This window comes from Rattus norvegicus, chromosome 2 (assembly GCF_036323735.1).
Source record: "Rattus norvegicus strain BN/NHsdMcwi chromosome 2, GRCr8, whole genome shotgun sequence".
In the NCBI taxonomy this organism is placed as follows: Eukaryota; Metazoa; Chordata; class Mammalia; order Rodentia; family Muridae; genus Rattus; species Rattus norvegicus.
In genome coordinates, this window is record NC_086020.1 from 2,734,312 (window position 1) to 2,761,726 (window position 27,415).

At 41.1% G+C, this 27,415-nt stretch overlaps 1 pseudogene; it reads left to right on the top strand.

Moving 5' to 3' along the window:
• The window catches only part of Uba52-ps20 (ubiquitin A-52 residue ribosomal protein fusion product 1, pseudogene 20), a 282,754-nt pseudogene that overhangs the window by 31,133 nt on the left and 224,206 nt on the right, over positions 1–27,415 (top strand).

A 27,415-nucleotide genomic window follows, 5' to 3' on the forward strand; every position in this document is an offset into this window, starting at 1 on the left:
GGTAAAAATGACAGTTAAAAGTAGCCAAAAAAATGACCAAAACAAAGAAGAAAAGCAGCCTTAGAATATAGCCCCCTTTTCCATCACTGAGAAAGTGAGAACTCACTACTGCCCAGGATAATCTTGACAATAGTATTTCAGTAGGAAGAGACATGCAGTGTGTGACATGACATTCTATTACCAGTAAATGATACCATCTCAGTGGAACCCACTCTTCATTTAGTATTTTATGTTGTGGTATAATGTGTGATGCTCATTCTCGGAAGAATTCTGAGAACTTTGCAGTAATTCTGGATGGCTTACAACACCTGTTCCTGCTGCTGGATTAATGAAGCATAGCTATATTTATGGATGAGGTTGCTTTTCGGGCCATTCAGATTTTCATTTAGCTACTGTTATCTGTTGGAGCACGAGTAAGCCACTTAAAATTTCAAAATCTCAATTTTCTTATCTCATACGATGTGACGAAGATTGCGAATCCATTGCACTGTGACAGCCAATTCTGTGAAAAACTGACTCATAAAAGGGCAGTGAAAGAACACAGACTAGAAACCATTTAAAAAAAAGTCTATTCAGTCCCAAAAAAAAAGGACACCTGCCTGGTAAGATAAAGGAGAGAGCAAGCAGTGAAGATCCAGGTAAATATATTTAAAATGCAAATTATACCAGACCTCAACAAACACCGAGAAGTCAACAAAATGATCTAAGTATTAAAAAGAAAAAACAAAACAAACAAACAAAAAATCCCAAAAACCCCAAACCACTCTTTCTCTTCAACAAGGTGGCCAAGTAGCAGATACCAACATGCAGATCTTCATGAAAACCCTAATAGGCAAGACCATTACTCTTGAGATTGAGCCCAGTGACACCATCAATAATGATCCAAGACAGGGAAGGCATCCCACCGACCAGCAGAGCTGATATTTGCTGGCAAACATTTGGAGGATGGCCACACCCTGTCCAACTACAACATCTAGAAAGAGTACACCTTGCACCTGGTGCTGTGTCTGCACAGTGGCATCATCGAGTCATCCCTTTGTCACCTTGTCCAGAATTACAATTGTGACAAGATGATCTGCCACAAGTGCTACTCATGCCTGCACACAGTGTAGTCAACTGCTACAAGAAGTTCGGCCACTCCAACAACCTGAGCCCCAAAGAAGAAGGTCAAATAAGGCTGGGGCCATACCTGGCCTGTGACCCTGTGACCAAATAAAATCCATTGACAGGGGCAAAAAAAAAAAAAAAAAAAAAAAAAGAGAGAGAGGGAGAGAGAGAATGACAAAGAAAAATATCAAGCTGGGCACAGGACTTAAACCCTATCATTCAGAGACAGAGGGCAGGCACATCTCTGTAAGTCTGAACGCAGCCTGGTCTACAAGGTGAGTTCCAGGACAGCCAGGGCTATACAGAAAACCCTGACTGTAAAACAAAACAAAATTCTGACAATTAGCTTTCCTTTGTAAAACCATTATGACTCTTTAGCATATCCAACAAAAATTCATGTATTGGTGGCAAGAAAATACACTGTTAACTATGAATACTCTATGCTGGTACAGAACACCAGACAAACCCACATTTGGAAAATAGCTGTGTAAGAAATATGGTAAGACACACATTTAAACAACTAACATTATTGGATTTTGTACTAAAAACTGAGTGTAATAACAAGAGGCATCTTTTATTAATGAGATCTCGGGCCGACACCAAGGTCTCGGGCCGACATGCCACGCATCTCACGCAGGAGACATAGGGCCGATGAACCACAAACCTCTAAAGGTGGGGGTTTATATAGGGAAAGCCATGGAATTTCGCGAGGTTACACAGGATTGGCTAATTCAAATGGTGTAGTTACTTTTGGCACGGAGTTACATCAGCAAAGCATACGTGCAACCTAGCTGCTCAGCAATGTGGGTAGGGATGATCCATCACACTCAGCAGGGGGATGACTCACCTCTAGGGAGTGAAGGAAGGGGAGGGGGTGGCTCCAAATGATTATGACTAACTTTTTGAAATTTAACTCTTCAGTAACAGCCAGTTATGCCTGGCACTATAAAAGGGGATGCTTGTCCCCTCCTCATTCTCTTACTCTCTTCCTTTCTTGCTTCTTGTTTCGCCCTGCTTCCCCTCTTCCCCTTTGTCCCTTCTCTCCCCATTCTCCTTCCCCCGTCCCTCCTCATGCTCATGGCCTGTCTTTACTCCTCTCCTCTTCTACTCTTCTCTCATTAAACATTTCCACACGGAACCTTGTTGTCCCATTGTGGTTTGTCTGGACGCGAAATGAGATTTCTACCCCAACATTATGTAGTCCTGGCTGGACTGAAACACTCTTTGCTACCCAATCACATGTACAGTTAATGGCAATTTAATATATTTTCATGATAATATTTGAGTATGTGAAACAAGATTCTTGTTGGTTTCAGTGAAATATGAACGTGTACATATGAATATGCTCTCCATGTTTATGTCAGCTCAATCTAGGCTATAGTCATCATAAAGGAGGGAACCTCGATTGAGAAAATGCTTCCCCATAAGATCAGGTTGTAATCAAGCTTATAGGGTGTTATTTCAGTGATTTATACAGGAGGGCCCAGGCTCTTGTGGGTGTGGCCAACCCTGGCCTGGTGGTCCTGGGCTGTATAAGAAAGCAAGCTGAGGAAGCCAGTAAGCAGCACCACTGGTTGACCACTGTACCAGTTGCTGCTTCTAGGTTGCTACCATGTTTGGGTTCCTATTCCAAGTTCCTTCAGTGATGGATTACCAAGTGTAAGTGTAAGGCAAATACACTCTTTCCTCTGCAACTTGCTTCAGTGTTTCATCACAGTGATAATAACCCTAACTAGGGCAATGAGTATCAATGCAAGTGTCGAGAAATGTATCACTTGCCTTGTATTTGGTCTTTTAGTAGAAGTTGTCGGGGGTTTAATTTCCGGAAAACTTGATTTGTTTACTTCTAGTTTGTTCTTATTTCTTTTTTTTTTAATTAATTTATTTATCTTATGTATGTGAGTATACTGTCACTCTCTTCAGCCACACCAGAAGAGGGCATCAGATCTCATTACAGATCTAATCTGAGCTACCATGTGGTTGCTGGGAATTGAACTCAGGACCTCTGAAAGAGCAGTCAGGGCTCTTACCCACTGAGACTTCTCTCCAGCCTCAGTTCTTATTGGTAATATAGAGATCAGTATATTTGGAAGATTCAACTCCAGTTCTCATTCGTTTCGTGTGGTGTTTGTTAAAATTATGGCTGCTCTTCAGCCCCTCCTCTGGAGTTGACAGATTATTCTCAGAGAGGAAAGAATCCCATTGGGGAGAAGTAGCAGGTATTTGTAAATTTTGTTCTCTTCAGATATTTATTTCACTAATTTCCACTACTTAGTAAGTGACTTTGCCTTGGGACAATTTTTTATAGAAAACACAGTTTTCTATAAAACTGTGAGCAGTTTCTTGTGGGGCTTTCTTGGTTTTGCGTTTTTCCTTAATTATTGACACCAAACCCACAGCCTCTTCAATGACAGGCGAGTGCTGCACCCCTGATGCATACCCATATCTTTCTCAGTGTCAGACTTGATACCCTCCTTGTTACACCATCAATAATGATTTTCTCACTGGCTTTTCACACCAGAAATTTTAGTGAGCATACCGTGCTCTTAAATGAATAATCAAATGAATTGTTATTATTTTTTATTTCTCATTTATTTTTCTTTTATTTGTTCATTTTTTTTTATAAGAACTGAGAGTAGGGTTCTGTAGTTGAGGCTGGTCCTGAGTTCATTATATAGATAGGGCTGGCCTTGAACTTCTGATTCTCCTCATTGTACCTCCCAGACACTGAAATTAAAGGTGTAATACACCATACCTGGCTTTAAGTTTGAAGATATATTCTATTATTTGTAGAGAAATGACAAGAGGACACTGTTCCCAGCTTGCCAGCTTGCAGGCAACCTAGGGTGTTTGTCATTCTAAGCAAACTGAGACCAAGGAAGCAGACTTTCTCAAGCAGAGAATCCTGGTGCTCTGCTAAGTAAGCTGCAAACCTGAGGAAGAGACCTTCCTGTTGCTTTTCCCATGAGAAAGTAACTTTGTTTATAGTTTAATAGACATCTTGATGGGAAGCATGGTGGTGAGCAGAAGCAGAGAGAGCAGACTGGATAAACAACATTCTTTACCTCTCAAAGCTTCCCTCCTGGGACATGCTTCTTCCAGCAAGGCCATACCTGTTAATCCCTTCCAAACAGCACCACCAGCTAGGTGTCTAAATATCAGAGTCTGTGAGGACATTCTCATGCATATGACTACATGTTGTTACATTTAATGACTGCCACATACACATTTGCAGAATGTTCAAATCATTTGCTGTTAAAAGTACGTGTATAGATTCAGAGTTTCTTTGAACCAGTCATTATGCAATAGGAATTTCTTTGGCTCTTAAGGGATGAAGACTAGCAAATAAATCTCTTAAGAAGAATTTATGAGGTACATCTGGCAATTCTGTGCTTGATATGGAACACACCATGGAACACCCTGGTACCAGCCTAGAGCAAATTTAAGAGCAAAGTCCAAGAATTAGTAATTTATTCTTAGGGCCTTTTACATAGGCCCCTAAAACATTTAAATTGTCTTTCTCACTCTAGAGACTTAGCTGAAAATGTCCGTGTGTTTTTAGCCATTTTTCATGTATAGAATATGTTGTTAATACAAATGTCAGAAAGAGAAACCAAATCAAAAGGCATTTCAAAAACTAGGAATCGTGTGTGTGGAAAAAATATGTTTTAAGATTAAAGATTCTTACAAATCTTACCAAAGCTAGTTTGACTTTGATACTGAAGGCTTCATATAATAGTCTTTGATATAATCTTAGAGAAGTACAGAAAGCAATGTAAATATTGCATTAATTTATGAAAGTTAATGCAGTGGTGTCCTAACTTGATCATGGACACTTCGAATGCACTTGTGGCCCCAGGTTCCTCCCTGGACTACACCTGTCTGAGAGTCACTTGAGGATCAATTGCCTCCCCCCCTGCGGTTTCGCCGCCTCTGGGGGATGGCGGGGGATGGGCGCGTCGCGTGGCTGAGACTCTGCTCCCAGCACCTCTCCCCTAGGCCCTCTGTCTCCCGAAGTTCAGACATGGGCAGCGTCCAGCGGTCGTCTACGCCCGGTGTCTGAGCTGGCCTCATCCTCCCCATCCACTGGCCCCGCGCGCCGGCCACCCTCCTCGTGGCTCCTTACTGCTCGCTCCGCCACTCCCGCTCGGGTCCTCACCTGCTCTCCCCACCATGTGGACGCGTTGGCGTGGGCCGGTCTGGTTTCTGGGCGGGAGAGGGGCCGCGTCCCAGGGTTCGGTCATCTTGCCTGCGGTCTGGTGGGAGGCGGGACCTGCCCAGTGGGTCGGTGTGTCCACAGCCGCCGTTCACCCGCCAGTGCACGTGGAGAGAGCGACCTGCAAGCGTCGGATAGGGTGGGGGCCATACCTCAACCGCGGGGCCTGTCTCAGGTACCTCTCCTACGCCGTCCCTCTGCCGGGGGCCGACCGCTCGGGTGCCAGCCAGCGGGATGCCGCTGAGTCTGTGTGCTGACTTGACTTGCCCCAGGATGTGGGAGCTGGCCGGGGTAGAGAGGTCGCAGGCCCTGGCCTGGGATCCCGGCACCCTCTCCCTGTCTTCTCTCTCCCTCCGCCCGCGGCAGGAAGCGCCCCCTCCTTTCCTCCTTCCTCTCTGGACCGCGACCTCAGATCCGAAGTGGCGACCCGCTGAATTTAAGCATATTAGTCAGTGGAGGAAAAGAAACTCACCAGGATTCCCTCAGTAACAGCGAGTGAACAGGGAAGAGCCCATCGCCGAATCCCTGCTGTGTGCCGTGGCGTGGGGAATGTGGCGTACGGAAGACCCACTCCCTGATGCCGCTCCTGGGGAGCCCAAGTTCTTTGGATTGAGGCCCAGCCTGTGGATGGTGTGAGGCCCGTAGCGGAGCCAGGCACGCGGGCCCGGGTCTTCCCAGAGTCGGGTTGCTTGGGAATGCAGCCTAAAGCGGGTGGTAAACTCCATTTAAGGCTAAATACCTGCAGGAGACCGATAGCCAACTAGTACAGTAAGGAAAAGTTGAAAAGAACTTTGAAGAGAGAGTTCAAGAGGGCGTGAAACCAGTTAAGAGGTAAATGGGTGGGGTCAACGCAGTCCGCCCAGAGGATTCAACCTGGGGGCGTGCGTTCGCGTGTGCCAGTGACCCCAGCAGATCTTTCCCGCTCCCCATTTCTCCCGACCCCTCCACCCGCGCGACTTTCTTCCCCCTCCATGCATCCCGCTGTCGCCGTCCCCCCCCCCGCTCCTCCCAACAGGGGGGTCAGCGGGCGCTCCGACGGCGGGCGTGGGGTGCGGTGGGGGCCCCCGGGTAGGACCAGGGTTAAGTTTGGTGGGTGATCGCCCCCCCCCCCGTCGGTGACTGGACCCCGCTGGGCGCCCTTCCACCGTGGTGTTGCCCCAAAACCGGCTATGGGACCTCTGGGAAGGCCCTGCAGGGAAGGTGACTGGGGAGGCGGTGTGGCATCACCCATGGGCCCTGGGCCACCCTGCCCCGAGTATTACAGCACATCCTCTCCATACAGATGACACTGACAGACAGACAGACAAACACACACACACACACACTCACACACAGGCACTCACACACATAGAGACACACACACACACAAATACATATATAAATATTTAAAATGATGTTTTAAAAAAAACAGTCTTCCTGTTTAACAGAGGTTTAAAGGGAAGTTGGCTGACAGAACGTTTTTGTGGGTTTTCATTCTCTTTTTTACCAAATAGGAGGTAGATCTGTTGGCCCTTTTATTAAAAGCCAAAGTATTAAGTGGCGAGCCAATGTTTCAACTTTTACCATTCTGTTCCTTTCACGAAAACCAGGTAGTGTTGTTTCTTTGAATTTTGAAACAAAATGAAAGGAGGTCTACCAGTTGGCCTAGTTTCCCTGTTCCTTTTCCCTCTTCCACTGTATGCTCAATGATATAAAGGATATAAATGAAGTTTCTAGTTATTTATTTGTTTGGGAGACCCGAACTCTCTCTCAAGAGATATTTCCATCTCCCCCCACCACCACACACACACAGGAGGCCTGCTCCCTGTATGTGGGGGAAGGGGGAGGGGTGGACAGGAGCTAGCTAAGAGGGGGTGGGGTGGGGCTGGAGAATATGCATGTCCCCAAGGACTGTCAGGGAAATACTGCTGCTGCCCAAGCATGCTTTGCTTCAGTGCTGAGCCAGGCAGTGCCATTTTTTTGGGGGGGGGGGAGCAAGTTTTCTGCCTGAAATCAGTGAGTGATGATTTCAGAGTGAATGTCTGATCCCTTGCTGTCCTTTCAGTGCTCTGGCTCATGGCAAATGACTGAAGAAAACCTTAGTTAGACTCACACCCAGCTGTTTGGAAATGGTAATGGAATTGATAGCACACCCTCAGGGAAAGAGGAAGACTCCCTTTGCTCACTCTCAAATCCCAGCCTCGCCCTGCCAGCTTTGGATTTCTAAATAAGGCTGAATCTCGACCATATTTACAAGATTTGGCGTTTCTGATTCATGTTTAATGTTTAGTTAAATAAAGCATGTGAAGGGCTGGAGAGATGGCTCCTAGGTTAAGAGCACTCACTGCTCTGCTCTTCCAGAGGTCCTGAGTTCCATGCCACAGAAACCATATAGTGGCTCACAACCCTCTGCAAAGGGATATCCCATGTACTCTACTGCCGTGTGTATATGAAAAGTGCTTTAGTATACTCATATAAATGAAAATAAATGAATAAACCTTTAAAAGAATGAAAAAAAATGAAGCTTGCAAAGACATTGGGCATCTTAAAATGCCAGGCATGTTTATCCACTCCTTTTATTTTATTTCGTGTGTGTAAAACATAACCACAGAGGTGGTTCCCCTTTTATTAACCTGGATAGCACAACTGGGACAGAAGTGCAAACTGTCATCTACCTATCTGGGAGTGGAGTGGTTGGATACAGGGAGATGGAACATTTGCAGTTAGTAAAGTTCTGCTGTCGGTTTTTTTTCCTTTCCTTTTTGGATAGATATCGGGAGCTTTTTTTTTTTTTTTTTTTTTTTTTTTTTTTTTTTTTTAAAGGACAAATTTTGTTTTCTGTGCAACATTCTGATCATAGTTTCCCATCGCAAAGCTCTTTCCAGATCCTTCCTCCCCATTCACCACCCCGTTCTACCCCAGGCCTGCCCTTATATGTGGTTGATGCATCCCCAGGTGAATCTCCATTGGAGAAAGCACGATATTCCCATCCCCTATGACTGTCAATGGCAGATGACTTAAATGCCAGTGACATCAGATTTGACTCCATTTTTTCCCTTGGAGAACTGGGTTTGGATCTGTTGATCGAAGGCAGGCCCTGGGTTTTGATACAAACAAACAAACAAAACCACCAAAAAATATTTAAAGCAGGCAACAACTGCCTGCACGCCAAGAGCCTGTTGACTCCTCTTTGGAGCTAGTACGATGTGAAACTTGCTTAATAAAGTAGAATCCACACAGCACAAAGGGAACACTTTAACAAATTATGAGGGAGAGAGAGAGAGAGAGAGAGAGAGAGAGAGAGAGAGAGAGAGACAGAGAGAGACAGAGAGAGAGAGAGACAGAGAGAGATCTGTTTATCTCCCTCCTCTAGTTTTTCAGACTAGAGATTTCATCTTCCTCTGTCTCTGGTGCTGGTGGATTTACTGCTGGTTTTGGGGGATTGGGATAGGGATATGTAGTGAGCCATATTGGATTTGGGCCTGGCCGCTTTGTAACTGCATGGCTACAGTTAAGAAGTCGTGGGATTGTTGGACAGAGGCCTCTCCCATGTATTTAAGGGACAGGAAGGAAAGACCAAGTAGTAAACACCCAGTGTCTCCACTGCATGACCTCTGCTGAGCCTGGCTGATGCATGTGGAACTGACACACCCGGACCACACCTGGGTGGTGGTCAATTTACTTCTGCTTTTTGCTTCCTCAGCCTTTATCCTTGAGATTTAGGCTGGTCTTCTCGGATTTCTCCCTAATTAATTCAGGTCTCCTAGTCCTTTTGTTACAGAAGTCATAAGCCAGGTAGTCAGGAGCCAGGGTTTCCCACTGTGCTTCCCAGTTATTTTCTACCTGTAGACTTGGGCATATAAGTGGTGAATAAAGCTACAGGAGACTCTCACTCTTCTTCCTCACTCTCACTCTTTCTTCCGCTCTTCCACTCTCTCTCTCTCTCTCTCTCTCTCTCTCTCTCTCTCTCTCTCTCTCTCTTCCTCTCCTGGCTTGACACGATAACCTGTGTATGTGTGCATGTTTCTTTCATCCCATAGGCTTTCGCCCAATTCTCGGTACAGTGTCAGTGCTGGCAGCGACAGGGATAGGAAGAAAAAAGTCTTGAGTGCTGATTTTAAAGCTCTCTCTCTCTTTCTCTCTCTCTCTCTCTCTCTCTCTCTCTCTCTCTCTCTCCTTCTCTCAAGAGCTCTCTCTCTCTAGAGCACTCTCTCTCTCTCCCTCCCTCTGCCCCTCTCCCTCTCCTTCTCCCTCTCTCTCTCTACACACACACACACACACACACACATGCACACACACACACACACACACACTTCCTAGGATGAAAGAAAAAAATGAAAAAGATGGCACCCATGGTGATGCATGACTTTGATCTCACTTTGGTTTCAGCACTGGAGAGGAAGATAGGAAGGCCTATCTAGATGCAATGTGAAGAAGGCCTATGTCAGATTAGTTAATGACTAGGTAAATGTTACCTAGCTAGTCTGCCATTTTGTTGCAGTTACTAATATTATAAGGTCACTTTCTCATTGGTTGTTTCTGCTGTTACTGCTGGAATTCATTATATATTTTGTTAGGTTCTTCTGTGTGATAACACAGTCAGAAACCAAACACTGTAGAAGTCAGTCTAACTGCTTTCTTTGTTGTCTAGTTACCCGCAATAATCTTGGACCTGAACCGAACACCCAGCAGCATTTCCCAAAATCATCCATGTATAAGCTTTTATAAGCTGGACCGCCAACACTAGAGCGACAGTGCAGACAGAGACTATTTGGAACCGGACTTCCATTTTGAGTTTTTCTTTGTGTTCTTGTTTTTTTCTCCTGTCTGGTCCTGTTCTGTCCTATCCTGTTCTGTCTTGTCCGACCTGTCTGTCTGTCTCTCTGTCTTTCAGTCTGTAAATCCACACATATAGTTCTTTCCACATCATATATTTCAAAACAAATAATGCTTGTTGTGCTTCTCATTTCATTCAAGGGTACTACTCTCTAGATCAGAGGAGTCCCCTTACAATTCTCCACAGGTAGTGATGACTGGGGTGTTCAGTGCAACTAAGCAGGAGTTATATGGTTGCTGCCATTATGCTTGATCTTACACAAGGTAGGGTTTCGGGGCATGGTTGCCAAGATGGCTAACAACAGACAGTGATTGAAGCGATGGAACAATAACCTACAATTCTCCCTTTCTGTCACTGTTTCTCTGTCACTCTCTGTCTCTCTTCCCTCCTACCCTCCCTCCTCTCTCAGAGCTGAATGAACCTTGCAACTAAAGTACATGTACAGTGAAAAGAAGCCAGGTGTGGTGCTGCATGTCTTTAATTGCATCACTTGAGTGGTGGAGGTGGGTAGAACCCTGTGAGCAGGCTGCAGACCTGATCCAGGTACTGATTTCCAGGGCTTATGTGCAAAGACCCATGACTCAACTAAAGAAATGAAGAGGAAATTAAAGAAACAGATACAATTAACTTGGAATAAACCAAACAAACTAAGGAAAAGGAAAGGCAGTATTGGGGTGGCCTGGCTTACAGAGGAGAGGCAAACATTCATTTGCCAGTGCCTCCTCAGTTGAATACACACACACACACACACACACACACACACACACACACACACACACACACACAGAGGGAGAGAGAGAGAGCGCGATCAATCTGTTAATCTGTTTGTCTCCCTCCCCTAGTTTTTCAGACAGGGTTTCTCTATGAATTCCTCTGTAGACTGATGGGTCAGAGGGCAAACCTGCTGGCTGTTAAAGGTCTAGGGAAAACATGAAGGCCTAGATGCAATGTGTAGGCCTGAGGGAACTGTTAAGGCCTAGATGCCCTGTGAAGGAGGCCTACATCATGTATACATATATACACACATATTCATGTATATGAATATGTATGTGAATGTGTATACACTCAGGTATCCTTTATTTTATTAGCTTATTTTGAGTATAATTTCCATGCTAATCAAAAAGAGGAAATTTTCTTTGGCATCGGATTCTTCTTGAACAAAAAATGGATATAAATAATCACATATTCAGTTGTTATGTCTAATATTGAGAAGATATTCCCAGATATGGTTTTAATCCATCATAGTCCATGTGTGAACACAAAACAGACTTAGTAAGAATTTTGGCAAGTGGATTTTAAAAACTTATATAGGGTTATTAAGAGCAACGGTAACATTTTTTAACTTGATATTTTATATATTTACATTGCAAATGTTATTCCCTTGCCGAGTTACCCACTCTCCCACACCCCACCCCCTGTTTCCATGAGGATGCTTTTCCTCCCATCCACCCACTTGCACCTCAGTAGCATACCATTCCCCCCGCCCCCCCGGAATTGGAGAAAGGAACATTCATAGGACCAAGGGCTTCTCCTCCTATTGATGCCAGACAATGCCATCCTCTGCTCCATATGCAACTGAAGCAATAGGCTTTTGCATGAGCACTATTTGGTTAGTAGTTTAATCCCTGGGAGCACTGGTAAGTCTAGTTGGTTGATATTGTTGTTCTTGCTATGGGTTTGCAAACCATTTCAGCTCTTCCTATTTAATAGTCTTTGTTCATTAAACTAATAAAAATTTATGTTGTAGTTATTTGAAGAGAAAGAATTTTATGAATCATGTGATATCAACTGAACAAATATGAAAATTATGTATGCAAACTTTACAAAAGTTAGTTTCAACACAAAAGTATAAATTTACAATTTAATAAACATGGAACTAATTGATCACGCAAATGTTGACAACTAAAATTCATGTATGTATGCAATAGAAAATAATATTTGAGATATAAAATTAAGACTTGTGTTAGTAAAATAATGCATAAGTTATTTTACTTGAAAATCTTATGATCATATTAATACAGCTAGAAAACATTAAGAAAAAAATTAATACTCTTAAAAATGGGATACACATGCACACAAATTTATAAAAATTTGATCCGTATACATCATATTATAATGTCATTTCAAAAGTTAGAACTATCATTGTGTTCGTTATGAATGAAAGGAAGATGTTTCAGACCATAAACAGAAATAAAATTTTCTGGAATTTTACATAAATAAAAGGCATTTAGAAACTAAAATTTTTAATAACATCTCCATCATAATTAGATGGGTTATGTTCCTGCCTTCTTGCAATGAACATTGAATTGATCTCTATTGTATCAAGAAAATTGTGATAGCTGTTCGATATAGAGAATGAAAAGCTGTCCTCTGGACAGCTCATGGTTATCACACTCATGAACCCACAGCACCTGTGTTAACACAATACTTTCACATGATCAAGCCAGCTAGAGTCAGGGCTTAGATGGGGTGACCAACCCTTGCCAATGCCATATTGAGGGGCTTTTGGCATTTGATGGCTACTGGTGAATGAAGAATTATTCATTTTTTGGGGGGGTATTGCCTTGGTAATTTGCTTGTGCTTCAATAGATTCCCTTCATGAGTAACACTAGACTCTGATTCTTTGGTGAGATCTAAAAGGTAAACAGATGTGTCAGGAGATGTATTATAGGAAATATGGTGAGATTTGGTAAAGAGAATGTAGAGTGCATTCAAGTATATTTCTTTATATAAAAAATAAAGAAAAATATGAAAGAACAAATGTTTACTTAATTAACAGAATATAGAATATCTCTATAGACAAATTCTAAACAGCTTATAAACATATAGCTAGAAATAATAGATGAGTTTAAAAGATGCACAAATTTTCTTCACTGTTTAAGAGATCATCGTAAGAGATCATGGGAGAGAATGTAATGTATTATAATATACTTTCAAATGTAAAAGATAATAACTTTAGCTTAGTAATAAATACAAGATTTTCCACCGACGGAGATTATGTATAATAAGTTTGAGCTAATTCCTCCCTGTTAAATTAAACGCATTTCTAAATTCCTCAGAAAAACAACCTCAGAATAACTACTTTTAGTCCCCCAAAGTCCAGGGAATTGGGGCAAAAACCCTTCAATGGTTTCTTCAAGCTGTACATAATTATTTTTATATTTCTCACTAAACTAAAATTATGATCTTTTACATTGGCACAGAATTTATTTGATACAAATTTAGATTTTAAAGATTTTCTTTAATATAAATTTCTCATTGATTTAAAATTAATATTGTTACTCTGATGTACACGTATTGTGCCTATACAACACATTTCAGCATAGATGGCTTATACCCAGTCCTTTTCTGCTATTAAAAAATGAAGCTGAGATGATTAAGCACATGAGTTTAAGGCCAAATAACAAATTCATGTCTCTAAGTTTATTGTTAGAATGCTTTCAAGATAATTTATTAAGATAATTAATGGACAACAGTCCAGATTACTTATATAGTGAGATGGTTTCTAAAAAACACCAGAAGTCCACAAAATATGACATTTAATGTTCTTTAACTTTTATTGAGACATGTCCACTCCCACCAGCTCCCCTTTGGTATATTCAAAGAAGAAACTGAAAATCTCCACCTCCACGTGAGGTGATTTATTGTGGCAGACAGACACTATGCAAAAATGGCTCCAATTCTTCTACAGACTAATTACTCTCCAGAAAAGGAAACATTGCAGAATAAGTTGGCTGAAAATTTCTGCCAAGCCAGAATGATCAGCCCTTCAAAATTCAGTGTTTCAAAAGTCTGTCTGATGATTCTAGGCCAGAAGCCTGAAGACTTGCTCTCACGTGTTGCTCACAGGGGACTGTGCGAATAGAAAATTGTCTCTATAACCTGTCTCAGTTCTAGAAGCCATGCTAGGCTTCCTATATTTACAGATATATGGCTACTTCTCAGATTACTGGCGGGGTTGAAAACTTAGTATAATCTTATAACCCACTCAGATTATTTAACTTTGAGAATACATATTTAATTAGCTAGTTATCAGATAATACATAAGCTAGCCAGGATATAACAGATTTTAAGCCTTTTAAAAGCTAAAATATATAACTAAATGTTCTGTTTAACTGATAAAAGTTGGGCTGGGTGTTAGGTACATCTTATACTTTTAAATTACAGAATGATAATAGTTGTACTCAACTTATATTTGAGAAAAATTTTCTGTTTTTTTTTTTAATCAAAAGGGTAAAAGAGTAGATTGATGTCATTATTAAGGTGAAGGGAGGTACAGGATATAACCAGGCCTGTTATTGGATAAGAAGGAAGGATGGGTGGGAGAAAAGTTTTAGAGAGGCAGAGGAAGCCAGAGTGAGAATGTGAGAGCACAGAGAACATGGCAGTCGATGTTTAGATGCCTCTCTGTACATATTACAGGCTGTTATGACTATTCTCAAGGGATGGGTGTGTACAGGATTTTGTGCCATCTAGATTGGCAAATTATATCTTATCAATTGCATCAGAAAATATTGTTTGATGTGTCCTTTCATAAGGCAACTTAATTGAGTTTAAGAGAGTGTATGGTGGCCAGATGCATGGGCCTACCAAAGAATTGGGATGTGTTTGCCTGGCGTGGTGGAAACCCAACCAAGAGGGCTGTGGATGAGGGAGGAGCAGCCTGACAGGTTGCCGTGTTGTTAAGAATAGTGTGTCAGAAAGTAGATGGGCGCAGCATGGAGCCACTGAGATAAATTATTGCTATTTCCAATGGCACCAGAAATGTTAAGGGAGTGAGACAGCTAGGGTATACCTGGGAACAAGTTCTGTCGGGTTTTTTGTTTTGTTTTGTTGTTTTTATTTTTACTGCAGCACATACATTGTGTGTCAAGTGTCCTGAAGAGAAAACATGCTTAATTCCTTGAGTATGAAGTAATTTATTGCATCATGGCCACATATAACCATGATGGGATACTAAAGACAAAGATAGGAGAGTGAGGATTTTTAATTTCCAAGAAATTATAGGATTTTGGTGTTCCTCAATCATATGATTTTTTTTGGGTAGGATATCTACCTTGTGATCTAGACTAATAGATGAATCACAGAAAGAAAAAAGATGGAGGCAGTTACCATTAGATGTTTTTGGGGCCTGGGAATCAGATGCAAGGGACAGAGAGATTACAAGGCCACAGAATATGTTGCTTATCAATTATATTGAGAGGTTACAAAGGGGATGGCTGGTTTGAGGAAAGCGGGCAGTTAGATAGGACTGTGATCTAACACTTCCCTGCTTATGAAAGAAAATTCAAAAGTCACATCCAGCCGGAAAGTCTTATGAATACTATGAAGTACCTATTAATGTGGGGAGCCAGGACTGCCCTAGGCTGTCTGAAAGACCTGGACAAAAGAATAACTGGAACACTAGTTCTATTCCCTTACCCAGGATCAAACTTGTCAAGGCCTGTCTGATGCTGAAGCCAATGCCTTAAAGGAGGCAAGGTTGAGGGAAGAGACTTTTGTGGTTATCAGTTCTTAGGCAGCTGTATCTGTGGTATCCCATGTTCTTTTCATCAGCATTGTCTGACTTAATCATTTGCTGACTTAGTTGTACCCCATGTACAACCATCAGTACCCCCAGGACTGGAAATTATAAATATGGTTCTACAATTTCTAATAACGTGCAAATAAATTTCAAGCAATCTTCACAAAAATGTTTACTAACAGCAATCACATTTTAAATCAGACAAACTAAAAATAAATTGAACACTACGTGCTCCAGCTGTATATCCTCTGGACATAACCCCAAGACACCAAATTACTACAGAGGTACTTGTACAGTTTCACCATTGTTGCTTAGTTCCCAGTAGGGCGGAAATGCAATTCATATGAATCCTAATGGGGAGACTGCTCTGCTTTTCCTATCAGTTATTTTGGTATACTGCCACTATGCCATCCTCATCACGCAATCCTAGATAGCACAGTGATCTATGAATCCAAGATATAATGTTTGACTATGTAATTGCAAACATTGGAAGAGAAATGAAGTCTTAAACACTTCTATATATTTATTTAAATGTCCCTGTTTGTTTTATTCCAGAGACTGTGCTGCAAAAGGTATATACATACTTCTCCCTCATTTCCTCTGCTGAAGGATATGTGGCTCAGATTTAATTCTCATGTGATAAAGTATCACAGTCTATACTATTTCAAGAGATGTATCTCTATTATTCCTTTTCTATTTAAAGAGTCTAAACTGTCCTTATATCAAACTATGGTGTTTATATAACAGGCAAACCCAGAAATATCAAGTGTGTTTCACAAGGTAAGTATGCAAAATACGGTTTTATAGATTTGCTTGTAATGCATCTACTCCTATTTTTATTTTCTGGTCTATTCAGGTGTGTTTTATAATATCCACCTGCAGAGTTACGTATGGAAAATTACAAACGATAGCAAAAACAGAAAACAATTAAGGTCTGTTATCAAATCTTAAGCAAACATTCATCACTCTAGGACTGGGAAATTGCTCAATGGGTAGAATCATATGGACCTGGGTGTGAATATTCAGCATGTATACATAATGCCAGGCATAGGGGATAGCTACACATAACTATTACCTCTGAGTCCTGAGGGCTCACTGACCAGTTCTCCAATCCCACACTGAATTTCTAGTTCAACAAGAGAACTTATGTCAAGAACAGTGAACAGCACTAAAGAAGACGCTTGAAATACTTCTCAGAACTCCAAAAACACATGCACAGATGGATAAAGCCATACAGTTACAGGCATGCACCACACACTCACATCCACCAACATTCTTACAACACACAACACCACAGATTCATAGAAAATGGTTAAGGGACTGCAGGGTAATTCTTATTTTGCTGTTGTCACCCAGCATGTATCTTAGATACTGATAATAACCAAGAAAAGATTAAGCTGGAAGAGAGTTTATCCATAGTTTTAACTTTGGGTTTATTTTAATTTAATTAAAATGCTTTCGTAATTTTACACAAAATATTATATCCAGATTTATGGGATTCTAGAATCACCTAGTACTAAAACTTTTGAGCATGTCTGAGAGAGAGACATCAAACTGGAAGCATTCTAGTGCAAAGGCCCTCCAGCCAGAAGCTGGAACCTAGATGCCCTTCAACAGAGGAATGGATACAGAAAACGTGGCATATTTACACAATGAAGTACTACTCCGCTTTCAAAAACAATGACTTCATAAAATTCCTAGGCAAATGGATAGAACTAGGAAATATCATCCTGAGTGAATTAACACAGTTAGTAGATACTAACTAGTCCAAAGCTTGGAATACCCAAGATACAATTCATAGACCATATGATGCTCAAGAAGGAGGAAGAACAAAATGTGTACACTTCAGTCCTTTCTAGAAGGGGGAACAAAATACTCAAGAGGGAGGGGAATATAGGGACACAGAGTGGAGCAGAGACTTAAGGAAAGGCCATCTAGATACTGCCCCATTTGGGGATCTATAACATATGCAGCCACCAAACTTAGGCAGTATTGTTGATGCCAAGAAGTCCTTATTGATGGAAGCTTGATGTGGATGTCTCCTGAGAGACTCTGCCAGAACCTCACTGATTTAGACAAGCATGCTTGAAGCTAACCATCGGACTCCATGGGGACTCCAATGAAGGAGTGAAGGAAGAGCTGAACTAAGTCTTTGCCTTCACACAGCTTCTCAACTGATTTCCAGAGATAGGTACAGCCCCAGTCCCACCCCCACCACCCAGCCAGCCGATAAATTTGGATGCTCGAATCTGAGGTTTGTCATGGTAGTGACTTTCTAAGGTGACATAGCTAATTGGGTGAAGAGATTTCTGGAGCTACAGGCCAGAAAGTCTGTCAAGATGAGAACAGCCCACCAGGGCCAAATGACCCATTGGTGCCATGTGACCTGCTGGTACATGGGGTAATATGGGATGGTGCCCTCTTCGGTATTTCACGCTGCAGGTGTTCAAATTCAGTTTGAACCAAAATGAGTACTTTGGTATTAAAGTCTAAGTTTTAACCAGTATCAATATTCCAGCACTGACATTATATTTCTTAGCATAAAGCATCCTATGGGATCTGTACGGTTCAGAATGAGTTCTCTGTATTTGATCTTTTCACAAGATTCAACCCAACTCCCAGCTCCTTTGGAGGTCACCAACTATACTATAGGCTGTTCTCCTATGGCACCCAACCTGAGCATAAAATGTAAAATGTTATCAGGTTGATTGAAATCCAATGAATCCATTTCCTTTCACTTTCCTCTTTGTTCAGCCACTGATGGCTTTTGGTTGTCTTTTTAAGTAGCCATACACATACCACCTTTTACATTGTCTTTTACAGAGAGGCTCTATGGCTCACGTCTGGACAAACCACACCAGGCCAAAGGGCTCTATGTGGAGAGGTTTATTGGAATGGTAGAGACAAAGGCCAAGGGGTGAAGAGGGGTAGGAGAGAAAGAGAGGAGAAAAAAGGAAGAGAGGAGAGAGAAGTGGAAGAGGGCAGAAAGGATCTGCCTTTTATGTGAAATGTGGTGTAACTGTAACATGAAATGTATGCTGGAAATGGATGACCGTTGCCTTGACAACAGATGCTCAGGTGAGCAGATGACATCATTGCTGGAGGCAATAGCAGTTCCTGATACCAACATTTGGAAATTTAGGTCACCAACTGGGACCCTCCTTTGTACCTGTAGCATACCTGTCAAAAAAAACTAGATCTAACCATGCAGGGATGGCACCTTGTGTTTCTACCTTAGCAACTGCTGAACTCCTTATTGAAGAATAAGAAAACCTAACATTTGGGTTGCCTATAATGGTCTTCTCCTCTTATAACATGTCACAGCTCCTACCTTTCAAAGGTTTACAGAATCTACCTCCCTCCAAGGTTCTTTCTCTTCAGGTAGCACTAATAGAAGACTCCACACTACCCTTTCAATCACACCTGCCTTTCCAATCTTCTTTCTCCACCAAATACTAACCACTCCTTATCTCACCCCTGCACTAAAACCTTAGAGGAATTATTACCTCACCCTTCACACATACAGGAGGGCAATTTGCCTCAGACCCTCTACACCTTCTATACAGATGGAAGCTCCTTTCTACATGAAGGAGCCATAAGAGCCAGCTGCCCCATAGTGTCAGACACTGAAGCACAGTCCCTTCCTGCTCATACCACCAATCAACAGGCTGAAGTAGTAGTCATTACCCATGCCTTTCAACTGCCACAGGGACAAACCCTCAACATCTACACAGATTCTAAACATGCTTTCCATATCATCCTGACCCATGCCACTAACTGGAAGGAGCATGGGGTACTTATGACTAAAGGAGGATCAGTAACTAATGCAAACCAAATTATGGCCATGCTAAAGCCTCCCTTCTCCACACAGCTATTGGGTTTTTCCACTGCCGATCCCACCTGACGAATGACTCTATTGTCTCCAAGTGAAAAAACGGAGCTGAAGAGGCAGCCAGAGCTGCGGCCCGTAGGTACCTACATATGTAGCACCCTCCCCAGGACATTCTTACACTGCAACCCATATCCCCACTCTCACTCCCTAACACTCATCAAACTCTGTCCTATCTTCGCCACATCTTTCATCCTAACAGCAAGGCATTGTCTTATTTTGTTAAAACCCACCTGAAGCCTACTCCTAAGGACTTAAGTTTCTTAAAATCCATCACTGCCTCTTCCAAAGTCTGTCAAGTGTCAGATTTCAACCTCTGGTGTTGTAGCACCCCTTTTCTACCCATCAGGCCAGAGATTCCCTTCCTGGAACTGACTGGCAACTTGTCTTTACCCACTTGCCAAATGTGCCAAGTACCTCCTAGTTTTGATTGACACATTCTTGGGGTGGGTGGAGGCATATCACACAACTAACAAAAGGGTTCAGACAGTTTCTGAGCTCCTCTTCCAAGAAATCATCCTCTATTTGGTGTCTCAGCCTCCCTTCAGTGAGACAATGGTCCTGAATTTACTTCCCAAATTTCTCAAATTCTGTCTAAGGCCCTAGACATCACCTGGCATTTTCATATTCCATACCACCCTCAATCTTCAGGTAAGGTAGAAAGAACTAATTGCTCCCTAAAATCCACTCTTGTCAAACTGTCACAGGAACTTCGATTGGGCAAAACTCCTACCTCTGGCTCATTTTAGGCTACAAGCTCTCCCCAAGTGACCTCTTTTTGTCTCACCTTTCAAACTCATGTATCGATGTCAGTACTAATTCCTGGTCTTTCAAGTAAATGCACTCCCCTCCTAGACCATTGACTTACCCCATTACTTTGTCACCCCCTTTCTCTCCTATGGAACTCTACTGACCAACACTGACCAAGGCCACACGCTGTCTCCTGTCCACTACCTATCAACATTTGAGACCCAAGTTTTTCTGTCCCCTCCAGATCAGCAGCTCTTAGCTGTCTCTCCTAAATGGTAGGGCCCTTCATGGACCCTGCTCTCTTAAGCTCCACAAGATGTTGAGACCACCCACCTTGTCCCCAATCCCAGAAGAATGAAACTCCACTCTAGCATCTGTGCTCCACTCCACTGGATTAGACCTGGGCTTCTCATCTGATCGTTTCCATCCATAGTATCACTTACATCTAGAGATTCGAGGTTCAAGGGATCCCCACTGATAATAAATAGACTTTCCCAATAGGATCAGGAAACCACTCCATGCTGGGAGTCAATCCAAATTGCTGTCATCCCTATATCTGTCATTCCTTCTACATATTATGTTCTCTTTGTCTGCTTCCTCTTTGACCAGACAAAAGATGATTGCAAAAAAAATGGTCAGACAAATATGGGGGCTGTCCATATTGGTCGTTCCAGATACATATGTTAGGATCAAGGACCAATCACTTCTGTCAGCAATGCAAGACCCTGTTCTTCTATATACCAGACCCATGGAATCCCAGGTAGAAAACAAGAGTTGTTGGTAAGCTCTAATGTAAAAACCAAGCAGGGTCTCCAGTGAGTACTATCCACATCCAGAGAAATTTTGTCCAATTTCTCAAACTCTAGATATCGGAAAAATAGGAGAAATAATCAAACAGTCCTCCAGGGTCCTTACGTCCTTGACATCCCCCCTCACAAATGGTACTAACTTGTCATTTAGCCTTTTGATTCAGACCCTGACCTTGGTGTACCAACTCCTTATGGCCACCCAACCTGGTCACTTTAAAGACTGCTAGCTATGCAGTACCCCCCTGAAACTAATTCACAATTGCCAATTACAGCCTCTCTAGTGATACTGCCCAATAACCTTACCTCAGCTTTTATCAGCTGCCCTGACTCCGATGCTGACATCGCCCCATACTTTTTATATCCCTCTTATTGGTTTGACAGTTTTATGACATCCAGGACATGTTCTGAAGGAAAACTCAGTTCCCTACACTGCAACAGAACCACCATCCTTGATACCCCATCTCTGCTGCAGTGCCCTGAAGTCCAAAACACGTCAGTTCTCTGTGGCACTAGTATATATCATCACTTACCTGCCAGCTGGTCTGGAAGAGTTTGCATACTGGTGTTCCTTCCCTGAACTAGGAGTAATACATGGCAAAGAATCTCTACCAATTCCAGTTTTTGACATACCTGTCCAGCATAAGAGGGCACTGCAGGTTGTGCCATTCCTGGTTGCTGCAGGAGTAGCTACAGGTGCTGGCACTGGAACAGCAGGATCGAAGACTTCCCTAACCCTATACCAGAAGTTCTTATCCCAGCTTGCAACCGTTTCCAAGGAATGTATGGAACCATGCTCATCATCAAGAAAAAGATCGATTCTTTGGCAGCAGTTGTGCTTCAGAACTGACAGGGACTAGATGTCGTGACAGCTAAAGGAGGTGGTCTTTGTCTGTTTCACCAGGAAGAATGCTGTTTCTATGTCAACGAATCTGGGGCAGTAAGAAATACATTCCATTAGCTGCAATCAGACATCCAGAAATGCAGGGAACAGCATGAGGCCTCCAATTCCTGGGTTTTTCAAAACCCTACATGGAAATAGGATACTGCCCTTCTTAATGCCTCTTCCCCCCATTTTCCTGGACCTACTATTTCCTCCCTGCCTCATCAATCTTGTTTCCACATTCCTTCAAAGAAAAATTCAAAATTTTCTAACCAAAAAGTCAAACACTTCCTTTTGCACAACTATCAAGTGGGCCCGGATGGTGAAAGTCAGCTACGCCCGAAATCTGATAATGCTCCTAGACAGCAGGAAGCAGTTTAAGAGGTCTACAGCCCCGATTTCCCTTTTAGCATTGGCTTCCCCTGTTTCCCTTTTTTCTTCTCTCTATGATAAGAAAAAGGGAGGTATGTTATCATCAGAAGTGTTTTACAGCTAGCCATCATCCTTAGGTAACAAAGACCTGCTTGCTTCTGTTGCCATGGCAACCACCACACTCTCAAGGCACATGCCTCACTCACATTTAAAGTACACACACACACACACACACACACACACACACACACACACACACACAAATGAGTTTTTACAAACAGATAAGTAAGGTAGAGTACACTATTCTTTGTATTATTTTATACTATCACGTGTATTTATAACTATGCTCACATAAAGAAAAACTATTATAAGTAACTAAATGTCATTTAAAAGATGGTAAGAAGTAATATGTATCTACATAAGCAATGGAAATGGAGAAAAGTACACAATTACAGTGAGAAATTATCTCCTTTAAATTGTTTTTAAAGAGTTTTTAAATAACCATACCACTAACTTTCAATTTAAGTCCCCAGGAATTAAGTTCCTAAAGCATATTGTACCATAACTGACATGGATAAATCATACCTCATAGTAACTAGTACTTTTTTAAATAGGCAAAGACATATTTGTATCCATGAAAATACATTGTTTCAGGTAGCACAATTTAAATTTTCAATCTCCTCCTTCCTCTCCAGCCTGTCAACAGCCTTATTTTCAAATGTTTTCCTATTTCCCATCTTTTCCTTTTCACTTCCTCAGTCAGGTTCTTCCAGTGAAATTTTGGTCTTATATGCAGTATTCCTGCTTGGCATAATCTTCTGTGAATATGTAAGAGATATATTCCTTTCCATGGTCCTTCCTCTTATGTTCATTAATGGACCTGGTGAAATTCAATAAAAACACACAAAGAAGTGAAATAAATGGTATAGTGACTTGTTTTCATATAAATCAAGGATGGAATTACAAAATTTTAATTTTAAATTAGTAGGCTAACTAACAGTTTTGTGCTACAGCAAACAAAAGCAGTTTTTCAAAAAACAAAACAAAACAAACAAAAAGCAAAAACAGGGTATGTTGCAAAACAAAGCAGGTGAGCCCTAAACTATGACATTTAGGAAGCAAATTTCGTTCTGAAAATATTTCCGCCTATAGTAATGGAACCAAGATCATACATGGTTCAGAACCAAGAAGTATACCTTTTGAGTGTGCACAGTATGGTAATCTGTATTGACAATAGGTCAATATTACTTCCTGAATCCTATTTGAACTGATATAAAGGCACGGGAAGAAAAGTATGAAAACAGCGGCCACCACATTCTCAAAGTTGAAAAGGTAAGATATCCCAAAAACAGTTAGAAAACATTTACTGGGAGTCTAATCCTGATGCTGAAACCAAACAACCGGAAAAGAAAGTCATACATCAACATGTCTGTGAGGCGAGTTTTTCTTATTTGCAAAGACTGACAAATAAGGCCTCGCCAATGCCATTCACATAAAAAAATAAAAATAAAAATAAAAATGTCGCTTTCAATTTCTTATCATTTTATACCTGAGGGAAGCTAAACATGACAATGCCTATTACTATTACTATTATTATTATTATTATTATTATTATTATTATAGAACTCACTTAGCTTCTCCATACCTGCCTTCATAACCACAAGAAGCAATTTCATCTCTTGAAAAAAACAGAACCAATTCAATTTCTTTGCGTAGAATCGGGATTCTTACTCACTGATGAATCTGATATTAGGTCTGCATTAAAATAAGATTTAATCTTATGTTAACATATGTTTTCCTTAAATTTTATTAAGGAAATATGGTTTCTATTATTTTCAGGTGCAAATATTTAGGTTCCAAACACCTGCATGAATGGCCAGTATTTCTATACTTAGTACAAAAAATAGTAATATTGTTTTTTTATTCTTCAGCAGTGTTCAGACAAAAACGCGTCACAATAAACTCACGGTATCATGTTTTAATAAATGGAAACCATTCTTTTACCTTGTCAGACAGTCCCTGGGGTAGGCAAGGGTGAAAGTGGTAAGGAGGATGAAATCCACCTCCTTGCTTAGGAGAACTATGCAGCTCACTATAACAGGAAAAACAGAAAAGAAGTTTCTTGGAATGCTTATTTTTTCTTTCCTAAAAGAACTTTCTATAGAACTTAAAAATAACATGTTAAAGAAATTTCAAGTTTCTGCCAGCCATTTGATTAAACAAAAACTTACTAATCATTTTTAGAAAGTTTGGTTTCCTGTTTCCCATATCCAGAAACTAAGTCAGTTAGCTTGATGATCTCATCTATACACTACAATCAAACATACATGTGCGCGCGCACACACACACACACACACACACACACACACACACACACAAATATATGCACATTATATGAACATTTTTATATACTATAATGACACTTTATCTTAAACATTAAAGTTTTTCTTTTACGCACAGGTAAAAACAGTCTAACAGCATTATTTTCTACTTGTCATGAAACAAGTGCACCTTCAACTAAAAAACCTGAGCTCAATTTTTGTCAGTAGTAACTGCTTTACAGAACATAATTCCAGTTTCGATAGAAAAACAGCTTACCAGCATTTGTAATATACAAACCAAATTTGCAATCTCACCCAGATGTATAAATGTGCCCGGCACCTGAACCATAAAGAAGTCAATTAATAATGGATGAATATATTAAAGAAATTGGTCATTGCTCTGGATAATACTATTAGGTTAAGCATGATGTGTGCTTTTATAGAAACTTTTCTGCTACAAACTACACTGTTAGTAAAGCAAGACCCAAACCTATCACTTTAGCTAATTCCAAACAAAGCTATTCTGTGTACACTGCAGTAGCACATAGTTAAAAAAAAACTACTCACTGCCTCTTTTTCACAAATATTGAAACACCTCAATGCTCTATGAAAAACAGCAAAGTTATTGCACCACCAGAAACACACAGTACAATATCTAACTTCATTTCAGTAGAGCATGAGACTTAATCTCAGGGTGAAAGGCACCAATTATAAAAGGAATTAAACACTCTAACTAGTCCAAATAAAAGACACACAATCCAGGTACTTTATTTACAAGTCATAAGCCTAATTGGGCAGGTTTACAGCTATACTAACCTATTTCCATGCCATAATGTCCCTTGTTACTTGCTGTTTTTCCAAGCCATATGCTCAGGGTCCATCTCCTCACATGGTGATTTCCTCCTCCCTTGGTCTCCACTCTTGTTCCCCATTCTCCTCTCTCTTGAGACCCTCCACTACATCCTCAAACTCACTTTTCTTCTTCTATTGCCTAATCACAGACTCTATCCATTTTTGATGAGTTAAACTAAGAAGCAAAGTTTACAGAGCATCACTTGGGGTACTTGAGGATCTGTTCCTCAGGGCTTCCGGGTCTTGGGAGCCAGTAGGTAGGGAGCATTTAAATACAAGCAGCACCACACCAACCCCACCAATAAGTTTTCCTTATCTGACCAATAACCATCAACATCTTTACCTAATACACAGCCCATACAGATATTTTCAGATCCTAGGACCCAGAGCTATGGATTCTGGTAAAATGTAAGTACGTTTCACATTCTTACAAACTCAACACAAAGTAACCAGATTATCCAGTGTTTCCACAACAGTCCACTATTTAATCTGCAAGAATTTAAGGGTCATCAATAACAATCCAACAGAAAATGCCACTAAACAAAGACAACAGCCATGATATATTATATTCCAAAGTTCCAACATTCAGAGACCATCCATGGGAGGACTATTGCTTTAAAGAACTTATGTGCACCGGCTTTTCCTTTCAGTTTATTCTGGTAATAATGCCACTCCAGCTGTGTGTTAGCATCAGGATGAAAAGGTGTTCTATGTACACCAGCCTGGCCGGGAACTCATAGAAGTTCACCTGCTAGGATTAAAAGCTTGCTCCACCAAACATGGCTTTGATGAACTGACTCAATCTAACAGCAGCAGAGTCAGTTTTCTGTGGCCTTTGATTTCTTACAATGAAAAACAGGCAACTCGGATATCAGGTTCAGATTGTAGGAGAAGAAAATGAGACAAAAAACTACAAACAGACTTTTGTAATTCTGGTATAAGTAGGTATAAATAGATTTTGAGAGCAGGTTGCTCAGAACAAAGAAACATATAACACACAAGCTCTCCTGCCTCACTACATAAGCCAGACAAAAGAACAATAGACCAGAAGGTAAGTGTCCCTAGCCTAAAATCAATTCCTTTACATTCAAAAAAATCCCTTTCAGAGCTGAGTCAAAACTATCCAGAACAAAATAAAGCCTTGTTGGGAATCTAGAATTTTCTAGTATTTTCACATAAGAGAAAAACTGACTTTCAAATGAAACTGCAAATGTAGCTATCTTGTCCAGAAAGAACTAAAGAAAAATGCTAAATAAATGCTTCTAATACTAGTAAGTAGTACACACATAAACCTGAAATTTCATTTGCAAAACAGACTGCCCAGTTGACTCAACTTAATGATACAGAATTATCCAAAACCCAGAAGTTAGTATGTTTACCTACATTAAGGGAGGAGTTATTTGAACAGAAGAGAAAGTCTGAAGACACAGTATAGCAGCAAATTCCCCTTAATGTGCAATAAAAAGATATAGAAAATATCCAGAAACTGTCATCTATGTGAGATAACAGAGTCCTCAATTTAAGATACTCTTCTCTGTATATTTCAACGTACACTAAAGCAGTACTATTCTAATTTTCCTAAAACTGTGATAATAAGGGTAGCCAATTTGAACAAATGAATAAATTTAATTGAGAAAGAACAAAATACTTTCCAAAGAATATATTGTTATCATTTCAGATACACACACAGACACACAGACACTCACTCTCTCTCTCTCTCTCTCATGTGTCAATTTTTTTAAACAAACAAGAATACAGATCTTTAAGATCTGTTATACTTCTTACACCCAGGAGACAAAGAAGAAAACAGTATCAACATGCCTTCCAGAGCTCTGATGTCTGGGTGCCCTCAATACTGACATATTGCCTAAACGGAAA